Consider the following 16944-nt stretch of genomic DNA (forward strand, 5'->3'; position numbering starts at 1 on the left):
GAATAAGAGAGCAAGTGTAAGCATGCAATGTTTTCTAAGGCCTATGCTCAGACTTGGCACAATCTTAACTTTTGCCCACATTTCTTGGATCAAAGTAAGTCTCATGGATGAACACAAAGTCAATTCTAAAACTAGTATACTGTACATTTATGGAAAAAAGATGAGAATTCTCAGTAGCAGATGAAGACGTGGAGTTAGTTCAGTTATCACAGACTCCAAGCATGACCATGAGAGCAATAAAACACACATGTTATTGTTTCTATTGTTATTACTATTATTGTCTCTACTAGTGCTGTTCCAGTGGCCAGAAGCACAGACAAAACATAGGTACTAGACTTTCCTTCCCATTCTAATTATCATGTCAAAGATTCTCTCAAAATACACTTCATTCAATAAACAATGCTAAAAAGGGCAGATGTGAAATTTGACCTTTATCTTGAATTGGAGACTAGACCAGGAGTCCTCAGCCTTTAGGGCACCAGGGACTGGTTTCATGAAAGACAATTTTTCCATGGACAGGGCTCGGGGGCTAGGGGAGGGAAGGGAGGCGGAACTCAGGAAGTAAAGCTTCCCTGGCATCCCTGCTGCACACCTCCTGCTGAGCGGCCTTGTTCCTAACAGGCCACAGTAGAGTACCCCTGTGAGGGCACAGGTTGGAGACCCCTGGACTAGACAAGAGGTAGGTTGATTGGAAATGTAACAAGTGCTTTCTTAGTCTGGAAGAGCAACTTTGAAACTACTTGGCATGGAAATCCTCTCTCTCCAAACCAGAATGTGGGCTTTTGTGAATAATCCCCAAAACAGTGAACTCTTGGTGAAGATATTCAGATATTCTTTTTCTTTTTCTTTTTGGATATTTAGTGAAGTATATTTATTTTTCAGATAATCCAGGAATTAATATTCAACGGGAAAATCTGACTATATTTTGTAACTCATATCACATATATCATAGTAGACCTATTTAAGTTAGCAAAAGAACATTTGATTACAAATATTACAAGATAGTTTACCTAAATACAAACTTCAGTAATTAAAGTTTCAAAATATTTTTGTTTTAAAAACCAAATGTTAACAGAACTTTGTTTATAGTATAAAGAATTCATTTGAACCTACAGTAAATTTACAGAAAACCGCTTTCAGACTGTGTGTTAGACTTCATCACAACAAGAGAAGTAAAACCTGATGAAAATGATAGCCCACTAAAAATTCTCTAAGCTTGTTATCAACAATTTAAATGGGATCTCTCTAAGCATTTTGCCTGTTCCTAGTTATTACAAGAATTTTGGCTACATTTTATGTTCCATTGTTTGCAGAACTGAAGCAGCCAAGAACCTGCTTGACATAAAATGCATCATCTCAGTGAGGTGTGGTGGGATGACGGGAAGGGATAAGTCCTGGCAGGAAAGAAGTTAGGTTTCTTTAAGGGATTTTTCTATTAGTTCTTAACTACCTGACTAGTTCTTAACTAGGTAGTTCTCCCACCCCAAGGTAAAACAAATTGTTTATTTGAACACAATATTAGTATAATTAGGGTTTACAAAAGATTTTATTAAATTATATACTAGGTTTAGCATCAAAAAGGAAAACCCAATAAATCATTGACACCATTTTTCTATGGCTACTAATAACCAAGCAAGATTTTTACACTGTTCTAGATTTAATACTTTATAGATTTCCTTCTCTTCTCCAGTACACAAGAAATTATATATTCAAAGGTCATTTAATCTTCTCCTAATAAAGCTCTATTTCTTTCTTAGTTTCTTTTTCTTTCTTTATCTTTTTTTATTTTTATTTTTTGGCAATAAATAAGTGTCTTAATTGGATATGATGTAAGGAACAAGTGTCCTGTTACTTATGCATAAGGCATCCCAGGGGGTGTACTTTTATAAATAAAACCTCTGACATTATTCTCAATTAGTTAATGATCTACCTATAATGAGGAGCATGAAGTTAAACTGGGACTACTTATAGTCAACAGCATTTTCATAAACTGTTCTATTCTACACATGTGTCTAGATTTAATTGTTATGTTGGACAGCTGTTGATGAAGCAGTTTTGTTCTTCAGACTCCTTGTCTATCAGGTTTAAAAACTATATTGATTTTATAAACAAGAAGTTCATAGTGTCAAGCTGCCAACATTTGCCATAATTATGCCTAATCTTAGAGAACCTGTAACAAAATAGCAAAATAGACATCTCATATTTGACTAAGTTCAATGATTATTAGAATTGTGGTGTGAATTTTTGATTTCTTAGAAAAAGCGCAGTATTGTATTTTTCTTTACTAAATGAACTGTTGAGAATAGTAAGTTTGATAATGCAAGTGTGAAGTTATATCTTAAATGCGGTTTTATCAAAGAGTTAAGTTTTTTTTGTTTTTCTTTTTTTTAAAGATGCTAGTAAGTTATGAAGGGTATAAAATATGGCAGGTTTTCTCATGTGGTGTTTAACCCTTACCTGGAGTAATATTACCTCTATTTAAAATTTTAAGTTTTTAAAGAACAATAACTCACTTTTAAAAATAATGTGTATATTATGAGCTAGCCAAGAGAATTGTGACATATTTTATCTTTCTTGGCAATATGCTTATATTGTAATCAGTCAGTCAAAAATGGGCAGTAGAGAAAACAGATTCTATTTGGTGCTTTATTTTGGAAAAGTGGGAGACCTTAAGTAATTTGAGTCCAGTGTTCAAATCATAATTTAATTCCCATAGTAATAGAAATCCATGAATCTCTTTGGCAATCATATCATTTCTTATGTATTCCCTACCATACATATGGAAGAAATTAACCAAGTTTCATATTTAATGTGACCCAGATGAACAATATTTAGGAACCCTCTCAGGCATCAAACAGTCTAAATATAGTAGCTGAATTCATGTGGTAAATACCTACATAAACATATTTACTCTTTAAATTCCTTATCAGAAATATTAGAAATAAAATGTCTTAAAAAATCTGAGTATGGCTGGAATTTTATAATAAAAATCCTGATTGACTTAGCTATCATGCTGGCTTTTAAATTATATTATAAAACTTGACTAGTTACTTAAAATGCAGAGTTACACTAAAAATTAGTTTGGCTACATATTAATACACACTAGAGGAGAAAATTATTTAATAACTTTAAAGACTTCAATTATAAACTGAAAATGCAAGTGCTATATTATAATACAGCATTAAATACATAATTATTGTAAGATATTGAAAATAAGACACATAAAATGACAATGTGTTGAGTTCACTCATTTACTTATAAAGAAGACATAAAAGAGTTAATATACTTAATTTTTAAAATAGAATGTATAAATATATCATCTATCATCAGATTGTCAATAGTGATAGTTAGATATAGATATGGATAGAGTTAGGGATGGTTATGTGATTCCCTCCCTAGGCTATAATTTAAATTATATCATGCCACCCACAAGCAGGTTCTTCTAAATTACTATTTAGATCTAACTCCCTTTCTTCCTCAGACACTAAATAAGCATATTTTGGGGAAAATTTCACCCTTTCAAGCATCAGTATCAGTCACTCACTGGTCTTTTCTTTACAATCAGATATATGGGGCTAAGGAGTTTGTCTTATTGTTCATCTCAGGGGAGATGTTGTTACAATTCAGATATTTTTTTCAGGAGGTTTTCCTTACTTTAACACTAAATAGTTCCATCATCATCATCATCATCATCATTATTATTATTATTTAGATCTTTTACTCTCTTATGTGAGGCTTTTTCTTGATTGTTTTACATTTACTATTTAAAATAAATCTTGACTCACTGTTTTGAACCAAGAATATATCCAATACATCTTTAGTATATTCAAAATCAAAGTTTATTTTAAACAACTCTATAAAAATTTCTCCATGCCATTTTAAAATTGCCTGAGATTTAGTTGTCTATTTTTTTCCAGACCTAAATCTTGAATGTGAAATGCACTTTAATCTCCCATTCTCTTTATAATTTAAGGAATTACATAACTCTCTTAACATAATATCAAGTTACTCTTTTCATAAATGCTTATGTTAAGTTGCACAAATATTTATGGAATTCAAAAGTAGCTTTCAAAAGAACTAGGTTTTATCATTTTAAAAATATCTTTTAATTATCTCTTAAGATTAATCCTCTTTTGGACAATCCAAAAACTATACAGTATATTTCTCTATATATAATGTACATGTGTCGTTCTCTTCTTTTTTGGTAATTACTGTATTATATTTTTTATACTGTGTTATTGAATTTCATCTGCTCCTAACATAAAACCTTTCTCAATGGCTTACACAAAGAGTTGATTATGTATCTCATGCAATAAAAACTCAAGAGTTTTAAAGTACAGGTTTGGGGGAATCTAGGATAGTGATGGAGAAGGGAGAAGCTGCACTTATCTCCTTCCAAAACCAAACTGCAATTACAGCTAAAGTATAGAAGAATCATCCTGAATAATCAGCTGAAGGCTAGCTGAAGAAAATTTTTATAACCAAGGATTTATAGTAAAAAAACACACACACTGAAACTTGTAGAAAGGGTGAGAAGGCAAAAACGCCTAGTCCTGCTGCCACAGATAGCAGCTGCTGAGATAGCAGATGGATATTTCAGTCGTTGGGGGTTCACCCTGAGAATTGTGAGTTTGAAACCCCTTTGCTCAGAGCATTAGAGCCCTGAAGAGGCCACTTAACATCTGGCTGTGAAGAAAAGTGGGGTTTCTGTTCATCAGGGGGATAGAAGAGTCCGCTAGAGACACAGGCACCTTCTTAAAGGGCCAATGCACAAAATTTTATTTGCAGCCACTCACCCTAGTCTCTGGCAGAGGGAAGGCTCCTATAGAACATATGCTATACATAAATATATAAAGCAAATATTGGTGGACATAAAGGGAGAGGTCAACAGTAATGCAGTCATAGTAAGGAATTTTAACACTCCATTGACATCAAAGGATATATTTTCTAGACAGAAAATCAACAAGGGAACAGTGGTCTTAAATGACACACTAATTCAGATGGATTTAATTGATATCTTAAGAGAATTTAACCCAAAGCCACAGATGACCAATAGATATGAATAGATGTTCAATGTCACTAATCATCAGAGAACTGCAAATTAAAACCATTATGAGATATCACCTCTCACCTGTCATAATGGCTATCATCAATAAATAACAAGTGCCGGTGAGAATGTGGAGAAAAGGAAATCTTTGTGCACTGTTGGTGGAACTGCAGGCTGATGCAATCACCATGGAAAGCAGTGTGGAGGTTCCTCAAAAAATTAAAAATGAACCTGCCTTATGACCTAGTCCACTTCTGAGACTATACCCAAGGAAACCCAAAACACTAATTTAAAATAATATATGCACCCCTATGTTTATTGCAGCATTATTTACAATAGCCAAGACCTGGAAGCAGTCCAAGTGTCCATTAGTAGATGAGTGGATAAAAAAGGTATAGTACATTTATACAATAGAATACTACTCAGCCATTTAAGAAAAAAAGAATGAAATCTTACCCTTTACAACAGAATGGATAGTCCTGGATAGCATTATGCTAAGTGAAATAAACCAGTCAGAGAAAGACAAGTACCATATGATTTTATTTATACATGTAATCTAATTAACAAAATAAACCAACAAAATAGAAACAAAATTATAGATATAGGGAGCAGACTGACAGCTGTCAGAGGGGAGGGGTGTTCCTGGGCTGGGTATAAAAAGTGAAGGGGTTAAAGGAAAAAAATCTCATAGACACAGACAGCAGTATGGTGATTACCAGAAAGAAAGAGGGCTAGGGGAAGTAGTGGTTATAGAGGGATAATGCTGATGGAAGACTTGACTAGGGGGTGCTGAACACACAATACAACATAGAGATGATGTATTATAGAATTGTACAGCTTAAACCTATACATTTTATTAATTAATGTCACTTCAATAAATTCAATAAAATTTTTAAAAGACTGTAAATAAAAAATATGTAGGTAAAGTCTAGGCTTATTATTATAAAAAATGATTCACATAACATGTTGTATACTAGACACCGTTCAAATTTATTACATATTAGTACTCAGCACTGAAAAAATACATACTATCATTACTTATTTTATATTGATGGCAGCCCACATGCAAACAGAATCTTAGTATCTTGCTTATAGTCACATAGCTAGTAAGAACTGGGCTTAGATTTGAACTCAGGCATCTCTGCTAGAATTTGCACTCTTATTAACCACGGTGTAGCTGTACTTTAGTTAACAAGGACATCCAGTTTCCAGGTACTTCCACCCTTGGGTTGTTTCACCATTTGCATATGACATTTTTTCATTGTATTCATGTCACCATGCAGGACATCGCACACCTAAGCCTAAGGCCCATGTTCCAGGTAAAAAAGTAGAGCAGAAGTGTGCTCTATAGTTGTGACATTGTCAAATATTCCCAGCTTCCACCTTACTCAAGGGCCTCTGTCTATGAACATGAACAGGAATTTTCTCTCTCAAAATGACTTAATTAGATCTCTATTCACCAGACTCAGCCATTCTTTAAATTTATAAATCAAGAATGAATTTAGTAAGCCAGCTATCTCTTGTGGTCTGAGCAATTTGAAGATAAATCAGCCACCATTAGGGAGTTCTCTGGGTCACACCATTCTGATTACCACTCTGATCTTGTCTCCTATTAGTGTAGCTGTGATCACTTTAACCTTTGCTTCCATCATTTACATTAAAAAAGAAAACTAATTTCTACTGCAGCAGCAGCTGCTCTGTGCATCATTGGCTTATAGATAATAGGAATTGGCACTTTCTATCATGTTCATACTTTCCTTATTAATGATTTCCAAAACATCAGAGAAATGGATATATTCTGGTAGCTCTTCAGGGGTGAAGTTTGGGGTAAATACGTGGGTGCATCGGATACATATATTCTAAAATTACTTTCTTATTAATTCTTAGGATTCCCTCCTCTATAATACCTGAGAAGCACTTCCAGAATGACAGTTTTGGTGGCCAGCCACACACTTAAATAGAATTCCAGAATTGGAGACTGGGAATCAATAATTTTCTGATAGTACTTCGGGTGACTTCATGTGCATCTGACTTTGCTGAGGATGTGGCATCATTGTATGCATTAAACCTAATCCACATGGTCAATAGCCACATCTAATTCATATCTGCTAGCACTAGCACCCTTATTCAGAACTATTTAGTGCAGATTAAGTATCAGCTACTGTTATAGGTTATTAGGATATATCACTGAACAACGACAAAACTTGCATAGGCAATCCAGAATTTTTGATAAGCACAATTTTTGGAGAAGTTTAGCCCATCTCAAATATATTTCCACCGAGTGAGGGTCGAATCCCGAGGAGTGGTAGAGCGTGCGGTCCGCGGTTTGACGTCCAGCCCCTGCCAGTCCCACATGGCCCCGTCGAGCTGAGAGGCAATGTTGAGTCTCTGCAGGGCTCTGCTGCACCAGGGCCGAGAGCTTCGCTACACTGATCGGGACTTCTATCTTGCCTTCTCCCACTGTCCATTCCAGAAAAATCAGAAGCTAGAAGATACTGAGGCCTGGGGGAGGCAGCTGTAAAAGGCCTGGTCTTCCTCCACAACAAACTGGGGAGATTATTTAGGATCTTCTAATAATTCCTCACCCTGATTCCAAGGGAAAAGAGGGAAAAGGTGCCTTCTGTAGACACTCCTGCTCTCTCCCACCCCCACCTCACAGATGCAGTAAGAAGCTTCAGGTGAGCAATGGCAAGCTCTGGCTCAAAGGCAAGAAGGATGACAGTGGCATCAGCACAGCCACTGATTTTGTGCTGTCCAATGCCTGGCTGGTGCTGGGGGTGGGTGAAGCAGCCATGCTGGGCCTGGCCACATGCGCCATTAAGCGGAGGTATGATTGGGAAATCAGTGCGCCTACCAGCCCCACCTGCCTGAGGCACTTAGGGAAGGGAAGCAGGAATGAACCAAACTGGGTGGGCTCCCTCAGCTTGCTGAACAAGAGCATGAAGACAGGCCTGGGCCGTTCCCATTCCCTGCAGACCCCTCACAGAGACTTCTTGGCCTTTGACACAAATACATTCTACCCACCCCTGCCCAAGCCATTGACCAGGAAGGGCCAGGTAGACATGAAGAAGTCACAAGTCCGCATGTCCCTGCAGGAGAAACTTCTTACTTACTACCGGAACTGGACCACCATCCCTGCTGGAGAGCAGGCTTGGTCCAAGTAGGCTGCTCTGGACATATGTGCTGAGCTCCAGGGCTTCCTGCGGGCCAAGCTACCTGACATAACACTTCGGGACATATACCTGAGTGGCAGCCTCTATGATGACAGCTGACCACATCCAACTCATTGTACCCCTCTTGCTGGAGCAGAGCCTGTGGTCGTATATGATACCATCATAAATGCCCGTGGCTTCTTCCTGGTTCGTTGTGAAAAGCCAGAATACTTTCCTTGTGGTCGTAGTGACTAGAACTGCTGTGTAGGAGGGGACTACCTCTCTCCAAAGATAGTGGCAGACACATTTGGGAAGGTAGCACCTAGCTCCATCAACTGACCAGCCATAGGGTCTCTTTTGGACTGAGAATCAAAATCCTTCACTACCTCATGCTCTTCACTTTGTTCTCTATCAATAGTCTCTTGGTTTCCTGAAGACTTATGCACTACTACTTTCTAGATCACAGAAGAGAATTTAACAATTTCCCCAATGTTAAGTGTCAGTAAGAGTCTTGTTTGCTCTTAATATCTAAGATTTCCGATACATCAATCTTACATAGACCACATAACCAGTTTGAGAAACTTTCAGTTTTTGTAAAGTTTTTGATTGACAGCCTATTCTAAAACAAATTTCTGTCTTGATTAGGGTTTTTAGTTGTATGCTAAAGAAACTGATTTAACTGGTAAAAATATGTAAGCAAGGTGTACATATTTTTAAAGCTGGAGAACCAAGCTCAAGAACAAGCAGCCAGAAAAATGGCTATAAATGTTATTCTATAAAATTGGCTCTAGGATTTCAAAATTCTACAGTAGTCCTGTTGTCAGAACTTCGATTTGTTGTCAGGATTTGGATTTACTGCTTCTGCTAACAAAAATGCTCCCGCTGTGTCTGAAACTCAACTTTGTAACCATTAATATGTTCAAATATGGACATCCTCTGCCACAAACATCAGCAAAATGGAATCCTTAAGGAATCTCCTTCATACATTGCATTCTTCTGAATTTAAGACTTGAGCAAATGACTGTGATTGAAGTTGCCTAGCTTACATGACTGTAAATGAGCTCCAGTCGCAGCTAGAAAAGATCTTCAGAACTCTGTAGTTTCCCCTTTGGGAATGAAGGATTCATAAGCATATAAGTTTTGCAAACATAGCAAGGATGTTGAAAGGGTGAATAATGTGCTTCCTCTGTGATCTTGCAGACTTGGGTTGGTGATAACTTTTCTGCAGTCTCTAGGAAGGAAAATTGGAGCCTTGTATAACTGGCATAAAGCTGCCTGTCTGGGCTCTGTAGGCAAGTCTCCACAAACCTGCATGTTCTGAAGGCCTACTGTCCCACCCACACCTGGACTCCTACTGTATCCACGTAACTGATTGCTGATGACTTGCTCTCCAGCCTGTATTCTAGAGCATTGTCTGCTGCTTGGCAACAGTGCATTTTTAAAAAAAAATTATATTTTAAAAAACTAAGGAAATCCGAATGGAAGGATGCTTTAATAAATTCTAGTCAGAGCATTCTTACATGAAGCTACTAAATTAGTTTAGCAACATATTTGATTATACCATGGAATATATTTACAGAATATACAAATGAGAAGCATACATTGTAGAATAGCTTGTACATTATACTGTATATATTAGAGTATATATTATAAAATAGTGTATAGTACATGATAACTCTTTTAAGTACTTATATTTTATATATCCTTAGATATGAAATCAAAAGAATAAGCATTAATATATTTACAATGCTATTGCCTCTGTAGTCAGATTAAGGATAATTTTTTAAAACGTTTTTTAAAATTGTAATTTAAAGATTTCCTCATTAAATATGAACTATTTATGATATAAGTGGGTTATTTAAATGAGATTAATTTATTCTCATAGGATCTACTTTTCAAAATATAAACTATAAATGTTTGGTTCTCATTAAACAGGAATGCTCATATTTTTTTGTTTAAAATTGTTGCTGTAGTTAATATTAGCTCCAATAGCAAACATACCCCTCAGTGGTAGATGCCACCTACAGATAGATATTAGTCCCCTGAGTAAAATAGTAACTTAATAAATGACAATAAAATGTAGCGAAGAGGAACTTTTTACAGTTTATTAACTCACAAATGACAAACAAATGTACTGTTTTATGAACTATCATAATGTGTTTTATGGACTTGCATAACCTTAGATTAATAGTTGCTTTTCTTGAAAGTTGTTAGTTTATCATTCTGGAGTGAATTTCTCTTTCAATACATGCTTTTGAAAATCTGTGTATCTCTGGGGAAGACCTAGCTTGAACTTTGCTTTCATTTAAGCTCTCTTTGTGTCCTTACATGCATTCAATTAAACTCCTTGTTCCCTTTCTCCTTTCCATTATTGTCATCAATAACACTAGAAACTCCCATCTTCATTTTCTCAGGTAATTGAACTGGTGAATTATTTTCACATTAATCTGGATTTTTTTCCATGAACCTTTTCTTCAATGCAACTTCCTTCCTTAATGCCTTTTATCTTCTTTCCATAATTAAATTGGACATACTTTCTTAGAATCTTGAAAGTGGAAGATTGGAAAGGCACCACTGCTTTTCACAAGGTCAAAGGAAGCTTAGTACACTTTATTTTTGTTAGTAAATTCTTACTTGTTTTATTTATACTTTCCTAAGAACCTGAAACTAATAAATGAGAAGGTAGTTAAAAGTCTTCCTTTTTCTTCACACTTACTTCTTCTAGTAGCAATCTGTAGTAGAAATAACACATAACAGAAAAATTCAAAAGGACCATGTGAGCAATGGAATTTTATATTTAACAAAGGTTATAAAATGATTAAATCATACTGTGTGTATAGTTTCTTTAAGAATTTTTGAGATATTATTATCTTATGATGTGTCCTTGCCTTGGTAGCTGGTTATTTCAAATGGTTAGAATATAGTTCCCTGAAAACCATCTACTTAATTCTGCTGTCATCCTTTCTTCATATGCATACATAGCATCTACTGTGTTAAACTCAAGGATATAATGGGGTGGACAGTAGCAGGAAAGAAAAGAATAAAAACCAAATGAAAAATTCACTGTACAAATATTTATGCTATAAAAGCAATGAAAAAAACAGAACTTAATCCTTTGCCTGGTATGGTGAACAGACTTCATGAGGGAATTAGCTTTAAAGTAAACTTTTTTTTTTTTCCTTTTATTGAATTTATAGAGGTGACACTGTAACAAAATTTTACAGTTTTCAAGTGCACAGCTCCACAACACATCATCTGTATACTGTATTGTCTGTGGTCAAGTCAAGTCTCTGTTCATCACCATTGACCCCCCCTTAACCCTCCGTCGGTTTCCTCTGCATCCCCTCCCCCAGCAATCCCCACACTCTTTGTCCATGCATGTCACCAGGTGCACGAGATGGAAATTGTATCGACTTACTTTGGATAGGTTATAAGGGGTTCATTTTCTGTAGAAACATTGAAAATAATGATAAACCAATTAAAAGTTAGCTTCATTTAATTAACACCATGTGTGAGCAACTCTAAACAATGTCAGTTATAGAATATTCCTATTTAAGAAAAACATTTCCTTGGTCTAATTCCAAACATGCTGCAGTTGCTTTTGAATTTTTCTAATATGTATATTAACTTTAAATTAGCATATTTTATTACTTATACTCTCATTGATATTTTCGTTTGACATGGAAATCAGTTTTGATAATTGTCAATAAACAGTTTATTATTTACACAAAGGTTTACCTATTCAGGTTCACTTCAATTTAAAATTATTAGTTTATTAAGTAAGCATCAGGCCTATTTCCACCAGTTTTGAGTGTAGTTTGAATCTTCAACCCATGTGTGCTACATATATCTTTGTTTAAACAATAATTTAGATAAATAATAATAGCTTATTATGTGGAAATGAAAAACTATATTTGAGTTACTTCTATTCTTTTCTTCTATTTGAACATTTGAAGATTTAAAATACATCTACAAACTGGAATGCTGAAAAGGAACACAAAATGTAATTACTTATATATATACATGTATATATATATGACATATATACATATATATCAGAGAAGGAAAACTCTGACTCCAAAAAACCTCCGCTGCCTTGCGGCATACCTCTTCAGGGGAAAGGCTAAGGGAGTAAACCCCGACAGAAAATCCGGAGCCGGAGTCCCTAAGGCGGTTTGACGTTGTAGTCAACACCGGCAACTCCTGCGGCGCACCTGAAGCCAAGCTGTATTGACTCCGTCTTTCCCTTGGACCCTTCAGCTGCGAAGAGAGGGGGGGTCTGCTGCATGGGCAACAGCAGACCCTCCATATCACCCTGCCCAGGCTCTGTAGCTTCAGCTTCACTGGAGAGGACACTCCAGCGTCATCGCAAGATGTCGATTCAACACGGGAGGAGACAGATACCGTGTCACTCCCGAGTCGGACTGCACAGCCATTCTCGGCGGTGCAGATAGACTCTTAAGAAGCTACACCATCGTCTCTCGAGACGGACGGCTGCCGACGAGGATATACATATATATGTAGTCCATGCAAGACATAATTTTCTGAATTTGAGCAAAATCTATACACATTTAAATTATTTTTTTTAGAATTCCGGTTGTCTTAAAACAAAAGAACACAACAAGGTAATGATTGTTTATAATTATTACATTATTTTTATTAAAATTTACTTTGTCTTATAGAGGAGAAAGGTCTTAAAATTATTTTCTCAGATTTTCAAATATACAAGGAGGGGGAAGAGTAAGATTTATAGTTATTTGTATTTAAAATAATACAAGAATAAACTGTGTTTCACGTACTCACAAACGTCATCCTACTTCTACCCAGCACTCTTTGGGTTAACAGTGAGGCATAACTCATTGAGAAGTTAGATGTAAGTAATGTAAGTAAAATGAGTGGCTGGGATATAGAATGCATCTCACAATTTACTAGGAAATGAAGTTGTTAAAATTAGCAGAAGGGTTATAAATTGATATAGTGTTCATCCCATAACTTCAGTTATCTCATTGATTAATTGGTTGCTTCATTTATTTATTCATTCTTTCAGTGGTTATTGAGTCTGTATTATATTCTAGGTATTTTCCTCAGCACCAGAAGATTTTTAATAACATTTATCCACATATATTATAACTAGTACATGAAAGGCCACACTGTTTAATAACTTGTAAATTAGATTTACCTATACTTTAGAATATCTATTTCATAAATTACTAAGTTAAATTGCTAGTTTTATAATTGTTACACAAAGTACAACTAAGTAATTCAAACTAAATTTTTCAATTGTTTGTTTAATTTTGTTTGTTCTATGCATGTCTAGGTATAGTTACACTAGACAGTCATTCCTTTGCTTTTAAGAAATTATGAAGAATTTAAGGAAATATTTATAAAGTCATCTACAATATTGATATTATTTTTGTCCAAATAAAACCTGATGTCACCTCAATATTTTCTATTATTTTCTAAATATTTATTACAATTAACTCCAGGAACATTGAGACTTAATATCAAAACAAGGCCAAGCAGCTGTAAGGGAAAATTTTTATTTTTGCTTTTTTATCTTTTCTCTTTTCCTGCTTCTTTTTTTATTCCTTCTTTTGGTTTGGTTTCTTCCTTTTTTCTTCTTTTTATTCCTATTTCTCCTCTTCCTCCTCGTGCTTTTGTTTTGTTTTTTTTTTCTTTCTGTCTTGGGAATGATGTTTTTACACATATTTCTTCAATAAAACATAAAAATTTCTGTTAAATTTGTAATTGTTTAAGAGACTTTATAGTGATACATTTCAAGAGCAAATTATGTTGATATGTATCAAAAATAGCTGAGTTGCAAATAAGTCCACATGATAAAGTAGGTAATTTTCTTCTCTTTCTCTTTTTTTTTTTTTTAGATTTTATTTATTTTTTTACAGATGAAGGGAGGGAGCGAAAGAAACATCGATGTACAAGAGGAACATTGATAGGTTGCCTCTCTTAACACTCTTAACGAGGGACCTGGCCATCAATGCAGGGATGTGCCCTGACCAGGAACCGGAATGACAACTTTTTGGTTCACAGTATAGCACTCAATCCACTGAGCCACACCAGCCAGGACAAAGTAGGTAATTCTTAGCAATCTCAAAGAAGCAGCACTTTTACTATATAGTACATAGTTAGCCATTCTTATGCCATGTCCACTTTTCAATTATTTTAAGTTAAATACAGTTGAAATTTAATATGTTAGTTTCAGGTGTACAGCATAGTGGTTAGACATTTATATAACTTATGAAGTGATCCCCTTGATAAGTCTAGCAACTAACTGGGACTGTACACAGTTATTATTATATCTTTGACTATATTTCATATACTGTCATTTATATCCCTTTGACTCTGGGACTATTTTGTATCTACCAATTTAATATTATATCAGTTTCAGGTGTACAGCATAGTGGTTAGACATTTATAACTTATGAAATGATCCCATGATAAGTCTTGCACTCACCTAAAACCATACAGTTACTATTATATTATTGATTATACTGCATATGATGTCATTTATTTCCCTGTGACTATTTTGTAACTGCCAATTTGCTTTTAATTCCTTCACCTTTTTCACTCTGCCTCCAACCCCCTCTCATCTGGGTACTATCATAATGTTCTCTGTGTCTATGAGTCTTTTTGTATTTTGGTTGTTCATTTATTTTATTTTTTATATTTCACATATAAGTAAAATGGTATGATATTTGTATTTCTCTGTCTAACTTAGTTTACATAATATAATATTTTCTGAGTCCATCCATGTTGTTGCAATTAGAAAAAAAAATTTTAATTGCAAAGTAATATTCCATTTTACATATGTACCAACTCTTCTTGACCTTTCATCTAACAGTAGACACTTAGGTTGTTTTCATATGTTGGATATTTTAAATAATACTGCAATTGACATAGAGATGCATGTGTCTTTCAAATTAATGCTTTAGATTTCTTTGGATAAATACCTACAAGTAGAATTGCAGAGTCATATGGTATTTCTATTTTCAGTTGTTTGAGCAACCTTCATACTGTTTTTCATAGTGGCAACACCAATTTACAATCTCACTAGTAGTACAAGTGGGTTCCTTTTTCACCACATCCTCACCAAGACTTATTGTTTATAGATATATTGATGATAGTTATTCTGAAAGGAGTGAGGTGATATCTCATTGTGGTTTTAATTTGCATTTCTCTGATGATTGGTGATGTTGAACATCTTTCTTTCTTATCCTAGATTGCTATATTTTAAAATTGTTTTCTGATTTTCTTATTGTATTTTTCCATTACCATTTATCTGCTTTATTCCCAACTCCTGCCAAACACCACACTATTGTCCATGTCCATGACTCTTTTTCCTCTTTGCTTGATCCTTCTACCCTCTAACATGACCCCCCATAACTGTCATCCTTCTCTCTGTATATGAGTGTGTCTCTATTTTGCTTGTTCACTTTGTTCTTTATATTCCACAAATGACTGAAATCTTATGTTATTTTTCTTTCTCTGACTGGCTTATCTCACTTAGCACAATGTTCTCCAGGTCCATCCATACAATCACAAAGGGTAAATTTTCTTCCTTTTTTATGGCCAAGTATTATTCCATTGTATAAATGTCCCATAGTTTTTCATCCACTCATTTATTGATGGACACTAGGGCTGCTTCCATATCTTGATGATTGTTAATAATGCTGTAATTAACATAGGGGTGCCTATATTCTTTCGAGTCAGTGTTTTGAGTTCCTTTGTATATATTCCTAGAAATGGGATCACTGGGTCAAAAGGCAGTTCCATTTTTAATTTGTTGAGGTATCTTCATACTGCTCTCCACCTTGCCTTCACCGATCTACATTCCCGCCAACAGTGCAGAAGGATTAACCTTTCTCCACATCCTTGTTAGTATTTGTTGTTTGTTGATTTATTGATGATAGCCATTCTGACAGGTATGAGGTGGCATCTCATTGTGGTTTTAATTTATATTTCTCTGGTGATTAGTGATGTTGAGCATCTTTTCATATGTCTATTGGCTATTTGTATGTCCTCTTTGGAAAAGTGTCTCTTCAGGTATTTTTCCCTTTTTTTTTTTTTTTTGGATTGTTTATCTTTTTGATGTTGAGTTTTATATGTTCTTTAAAATTTTGGATATTAACTCCTTATCAAATGTATTGATGAATATGTTCAACCATTCTGTGGGTTGTCTTTTTATTTTGTTGATGTATTTTTGCTATGGTAAAATCTTTTAATTTGATGTAATTCCATTTGTTTATTTTTTTCTTCTGTTTCCGTGGCCTGAGGAGATATATCAGATTTAAAAAATTGCTACAAGCAATGTATGAGATTTTTGCTGCCGATGTTTTCTTCTAGGATTTTTATGTTTTCTGGCCTAACATTTAAGTCTTTGATCTGTTTTGAATTTATTCTTGTGTGTGGTATAAGAAGGTGGTCTAGTTTCATTTTCTGCATGTATCTGTCCAGTTTTCACAACACCATTTATTGAAGAAAACATCCTTAGCTAATTGTATATGGTTGCTTCCTCTGTCAAATATTAATTTATTCTAAGGGTATAGGTTTATTTTGGGGCTTCTATTCTGTTCCATTGATCTATGTGTCTGATTTTATGCCAGTACCATGCTGTTTTGATTACTATGGCTCTATAGTATAGTTTGAATTTAAGTAGTGTGATTTCTTTAACTTTGTTCTTCTTTCTTAGGATCACTGTTGCTATGTGGCACCTTTCATGGTTTCATA

General features: G+C 34.8%; 2 pseudogenes; both read left to right on the forward strand.

Moving 5' to 3' along the window:
• The first annotated feature begins 7400 nt into the window (after window positions 1-7400).
• LOC150007260 (mitochondrial ribosome and complex I assembly factor AltMIEF1 pseudogene) lies at window positions 7401-7621 on the forward strand (annotated as a pseudogene).
• An 86-nt stretch (window positions 7622-7707) lies between these two features.
• On the forward strand, window positions 7708-8565 carry LOC150007261 (mitochondrial dynamics protein MID51 pseudogene; annotated as a pseudogene).
• Window positions 8566-16944: the final 8379 nt, after the last annotated feature.

The sequence above is a fragment of the Furipterus horrens genome, unplaced genomic scaffold (assembly GCF_987537825.1).
Source record: "Furipterus horrens unplaced genomic scaffold, mFurHor1.1.pri manual_scaffold_6, whole genome shotgun sequence".
Taxonomy (NCBI): domain Eukaryota; kingdom Metazoa; phylum Chordata; class Mammalia; order Chiroptera; family Furipteridae; genus Furipterus; species Furipterus horrens.